This window comes from Vulpes lagopus, chromosome 6 (genome assembly GCF_018345385.1).
Source record: "Vulpes lagopus strain Blue_001 chromosome 6, ASM1834538v1, whole genome shotgun sequence".
Taxonomy (NCBI): domain Eukaryota; kingdom Metazoa; phylum Chordata; class Mammalia; order Carnivora; family Canidae; genus Vulpes; species Vulpes lagopus.
The window spans coordinates 51,155,141-51,161,140 of NC_054829.1; the positions used below are offsets into that span (position 1 = coordinate 51,155,141).

At 42.1% G+C, this 6,000-nt stretch overlaps 1 protein-coding gene across 1 annotated transcript in view; it reads right to left on the reverse strand.

Annotated features, from left to right (window-relative positions):
• The window catches only part of PRPF39 (pre-mRNA processing factor 39), a 37,981-nt gene extending 32,313 nt beyond the window's left edge, over positions 1 to 5,668 (reverse strand). Inside the window, exon 1 of the mRNA XM_041759248.1 lies at positions 5,532 to 5,668. The gene's annotated coding sequence lies outside the window, so the exon portion shown is untranslated. The remainder of the gene's footprint in view (positions 1 to 5,531) is intronic.
• Between the last annotated feature and the right edge of the window lie 332 nt (positions 5,669 to 6,000).

Sequence of the window (6,000 nt, forward strand, 5' to 3'; positions counted from 1 at the left end):
CACTCTTCTTCGTGAGTGAAGAGGCATGAGAGCTAGCCTACTGAGGCATCTGATCATTCTTTCAAGGTCATCTACCCTTCTCTATCTCCATTAACTCCCAATCTCACATGGTTTTAAATATTAATTATATGCCAATTCCCAAATTCTATCTCCAGCCCTCTTCCAGATCCATATATCCCACTGCTACTTTTATCATCTGCACACAGAGACATCTCAAATTACAAATTGTCCCTAAGTGAACTTCTGATATCTCCCCAAAAACCTGCTCCATCCACTGCCTTCCATGTCTGCTGAAAGGAAATCCCTCCTTTCAGATGCTCAGCCCAAAAATCTTGGAAGTCACCCCTGACTCTTCTTTCTCTTACAAACAACCACTCTGAAAAACAAACAAACAAACAAACAACCACTCTGTTATGGAATATTTCATATAGATTCAGCATCCCACTCCTTATAATTATCATTCAAACCACTCATCTCTCAACTAGACTATTACAGTCTTTTTGACCTCATCTTTTTTTTACTTTACCCTCACTCAGCCCCAACCACGCTGACATGTTGTCTTCTCTAAAACAGACCATACTCTCTAGCCTCAGAGCCTTTAAATTGGTTGTTTCCTCCACCCAGGGTGATCCTCTCCCAGATCTCCTCATTTGTAGTTATGTCACCTCTTGGGGAGTCTGACTCTTGATTTGGGCTCAGGTCATAATCTCAGCCTGGTGTCAGGCTCTGTACTCAGTGGGCAGTCTGCTTGAGATTCTCTCTCTTCCCCTCCCCACCCCTACTCCCACTTGTACCCTTTCTCTCAAATAAATAAATAAATCTAGAAAGAAACAAATTAACTCACCTTCTCAATAAGACCTACCTGGGCAATCCTATTTAAAATTGTCACTTGTTCCCATCCCCAGCACACATGATAACTTTTCCCATATTTGATCCACTTTACCTTCATTTTTTTTTTTTATCCATGATATTGTACTCTAACATAATAATTTACTTATTTAGTATACCCTAACATAGGAATCAACTACCCCCTTTCTATTCACAGTACTACTGCTATAGTTTAAGTAATCATTATCTCCCCACTAGACCAGTATTTTTTAACCTGCAGACTGCTTCAGACCAGCTTTCTCTTTTTTGCATGTGAAAAATAAAACAGAATTTTTATCAGAGTACTTCACACACACAGTAAGGTACATTCTTTCGTGACATTTGCTGTGATTATACCCAAACACACACACACACACACACACACAAATTCAGTTACTGCATCCTAAGTTGCCTGGCATACTGAAGACATTACTTGTGAAAGAATGAATGAAAGCATGTCATCATATACTGCTATCATTTCAACTACTAGCTATTTGTGATAATACTGAGACACTATTGACTGAACAAGTATTTTGTTGAATGTCACCCATTTTTAAGAATGGGAAAAAGAAAACTGACAAGATTAAATAATCTGTCCATGGTTACATGGTAAGAACAGACACAGCATTCAAATCTCTTTTCTTTCTTTCTTTTTCTTATTTTAAAGATTTTATTTATTTATTCAGAGAGAGAGAGAGAGAGAGGTCAGAGTCACAGGCAGAGGGAGAAGCAGGCTCCATGAAGGGAAGCCTGACGTGGGACTTGATCCCGGGTCTCCAGGATCACACCCCGGGCTGCAGGAGGCACTAAACCACTGCGCCACCGGGGCTGCCCTCTTTTTTTTTTTTTTTTCCCAAACCGCTTCTAACACCAAAACTCTCCCTGCTCTCTACTAATTTCTGCAGCCAACAAATTCTATTTTGGTTGAAGTTTGGTTTTGTTTTGTTTTCCAGTTCAGCTCCTTTCCACTTCAAGTCCTTAGTGTACCCAGTTTCTTCCATTTGGAATACTCTGCTACCCTTCTAGCTCATCCCCACTTAGAAACCTCAACTTAGCTGAAGCCTACTCATTCTTCTGCATGAAGTTTAAACATTACTTCTTGAAAAGTATTCCCATACACTCCAAATTAGTTACATTCCTTCCATGATGCTTCCACAGCATTCTTTTTCTCCAAAGAAGAAATTACATTTGTGATGTAATAACCTTCTGTAATAACCTTCTTTACTTGTTTGATATCATCACTTTGTAATCTTAACTACAAGTTTCCTGAGAGTAAGGACCAGATCTACCAATACACAGGGATATAGCACACCCAGAGGCCTACTACTACACACTCAATTCACTGAATAATAGACGCTATTATAGTCCTTAGTTCCCCCAAACTAAATACTAACATATCATTTTCATAACCAAATAAGAAATGGTATAATAAAGTACTTGAGCTTTAGAGTCAGACAGAACTGAATTAAACATCTGGCCCACAAACTAATTAGGGAACACTAAGCAAAATAGTTAATCTCTCTAAGCCTCATTCACAAAATAATCACAAATACCTTGCCATAAAGGTTGACTTCTTTTCATTCACACTGCTATTACTACAATTTTTTTAAAAGATTTTATTTATTTATTCATAAAAGACACACAGAGAGAGGCAGAGACACAGGCAGAGGGAGAAGCAGTCTCCCCACAGGGAGCCCCATGTGGGACTCGATCCCAGGATCACACCCTGGGCCAAAGGCAGGTGCTCAGCCGCTAAGCCACCCCAGCATCCTGCTATTACTACAATTTAGGTTATTTACCATCTCCCCTCTTTAAAAAAAAAAAAAGAAAGAAAAGTTTATTTATTTATTTAAACAATCTCTACATCGTACACGGGGCTCTAACTCACAACCTGGAGATCAAGAGCCGCATGTTTTACTTAGTCAGCCAGGCACCCCTATTTTATAATACCTCTTGAGTAATGTTTTTCAAATTTCAGACTGCTACAAATCAGCTTCTCTTTTTTTTTAATGGAAAAATATAGAATTGAAAACAATATATCAAAGTTCATGAATGCATCAAGGGCTTACTGTTGAAATATATACAGAATACAACTGCAGTTTATTGGGATGCAAAATTTACATGTACAACCTATTATGGGTCCTAGTCAAAAAATTTAAAAACATTGCTACACTACCACTACGGATGTATTAATATTAGTGTAATATTAAATTCAGCAGAACAGAGGTAGTGCCTTTGTTCACTACTGTGTTCCTAGAACCTAAAACAGTGTCTAGTATGTAACAGCACATTAAATCCCTGTTGAAAAAGTGAATGACAAATCTGGTCCCCACTTAACTTTTCAAACATACTAATCCTATAGTATTCCTCCTCATTGCAGTTTACAGAGCCCAATATAATTTTCATGTCTGAACCCTGGCTTACTCTATTCTCTTAGACTAACAAAACTTTCCTCCTTTTCTCAACTCACAAATCAATCAATGCCTTTTTACTATATTTCACTTTATTTTTTTTTACATTTCATTTTCTTATAAAATCATATTAGAGGGCTAAAGTCCACAAGAATGAAATATGATAAAGTGACTATGTAGTACACTAAAAAATACAATGCTATATCACATTCAACTTTTAGCTCAGTTACAGCATACTTTAAACATTTCACTAACAATTCAGCACGCCACCTTAAAATTTAAAAGATCTTTTGGAGGATCACTTAACCAATACTTAACTAAAAGTGGGAAGTCTAATTAAATACCTTCCCTTTTAACTCTCTATTGGTACCCAAAACCATACTATACACTCTTTTGATAAACAGAGCAACACAAAAAAATCTAAGGTCATCACTAAGGACTAAAAAGTCAGCGATCTGAGTATTGCAAATCAACTAGCTTCGCAATCTGCAAGTTACTCTGCCCCTCATTCACAGATAAGCCAATTTGAAGACACAAGTTGGTAAGAAGAGACTATCATAACCACCGGTTTTGGCAACTGTTTTCAGAGGCTAAGTAGAATTTTCACAGATTGACCGTTTTCAATTTTCCACATATTAGACACCGAGTATGTTCCAGAAACTCAACTTTATATACAGATATTTACATAAATATCTGCATCACCTCCAAGTCTTTGGGGGGAAAAAAAATCACCACTTGACTGGAACTAGTACTTTCTTTCTCCATTGAATATTTTTCACACACACACACACCCCTTACGTTTTATGCAGATTACTTATTAACATACTACAAAAAGTTCCATTCTTTCTCTTTATTTTTTTAAGATTTAAAAATAATCTCTACAGCCAATGTGGGGCTCAAACTCATAACCCAGAGATCAAAAGTCACGTGCTCTCTTGACTAATCCTGCCAGGCGCCTCTGTTCTTTCTCTTTAAGACACGTGTGCACACACACCTTTTATCATTTGATCTATAAAATTATTTTCCTTACTCAACTATAGGTAAGCAAATAAAAATATTACCAAATACTCTGACACTCAAAAAGATTGTGCTTTATAATTCTCACTTCAAATATCTCACACCACTTACTAACTAGCTATCTTTGCTCAACCCCTAATTATTCTAGAGTTCACAATCCAGGAACTAGAGTTCTTTAGCAGAACTCCTTTCGTTCACGTTATCCCTACCAGAAGCTGAACAGTGGAAAGTTCCAACTTTCGCAACTCTAGAATAAGGTTATAAATGGGACAGAGAAAGGAAGGGGGGGGGGCTTGTTTTTTTTTTAATTCAGTTAAGCTCCCAGAGAAACCAAAATACTTAGGTTTCCCAACATGAGCTTCATACTTCCCTGTATAAAATTTGCTTTAAGCTTCAAACCTTTCCAGCTGTTAAAAAAAAAAAAAAAAAAAGTTTAAAGTATTTCTGAACGGACTGGATCAGTTGCCAAATAACTTAAAGTCCTTAAAGGGAAGGCAACATAAACATCCAACTAAAAAGTAACACTACGATCGGCATAAACTCATGCGGTATTACATTATCATCCATAACGCACGAAGAGCGGTACTACTTATTAAAGACGTGATTTCAGGGCGAGAAAAACGCCAGTGTTGGCCTCTGATTGAAAACAGGCTTCCTTTAAGAGATCCTACCCGGACCTTTAATGTCCGTTTCTCCCGCTTCTATCCTACGCTGCCAAAAGCTCTGGGCGACGCTGGCGGTGCTGACTGACTCGGGCCCAGCAGCGCGGCTGGCGCGGTCGGAACGCGGAACGCGCCGCCACAAGGCGCCCCCAAGCTCTTAGGAACAGAATCTGAATTCTCGCAGGGGTCGGCCGGCTACAGGGAGCCCCTGCACTTGCAGTGGTCCCAGCACGCTGCTTTCCGGCTCCTGGCGAGCCAGGGCTCCCCACTTAAGCCCGACACGCTCCGCTCCCTAAGCCCAGGTGGAGGCCCACAGACCCCCGCCCTTTATAAGGCGCACCCATCAGAGAAACGTCTGGTCTAACTAAGAAAGGAAGCCTCGCCCTGCTCCACCCAACAGGTGGGAAGGAGAAAGGAATGGACGGCTGGACGCCGAGACCAGGCCAGGCCAGGCCTCAAGCGGGCCGGGAGCGGGAGGCCGCAACCCCAGCGCGGCCTCAAATCCGGCAGGCCCCTTCCTGCCCCGCAAGTCACCCCCGCTCCAGCCAGCTCCAAGACGCCCGCCCCAGCCGACCTGACGGCGGATGCCACTCAATGCCATGAGCCGCAGTCTGGGCCAACCGAGCCGAAGATGGCACTTCCCCCCGTCTCTGTCCCGCAGCAGCCGCCACCAGCACCGCGACCGCCTCGTCGAGAGCGCTTCGCGCATGCGTCGCTGTCCCGGGAGGCGAAGGAGTCACGTGGTGGCGCTGCGCTCAGGCCTCGCCCTCCGCGGGATCCTGGGCCCCGGCCCCGCCCGGTCCCCGCCCGGTCCCCGCCCCAGGCCCGCGGTGCCGCTGCCGGCGGTTTGCTCCGCTCCGCGGGGACTTTCTCAGCGAAAAGTCAAGTGTTTAGGGCCTCTTACGTCCTCGATCTTACCCGTAGACAGCGCCTCACCCCCCTCAAAGAAAACCATTGTTGTCTTATGGAGCAAACCGAAGGTTTTCCCAACAACTGCCCAGGTTTTACCCCTCCACCTGGACGTGAACAAAAATTCATCCTTA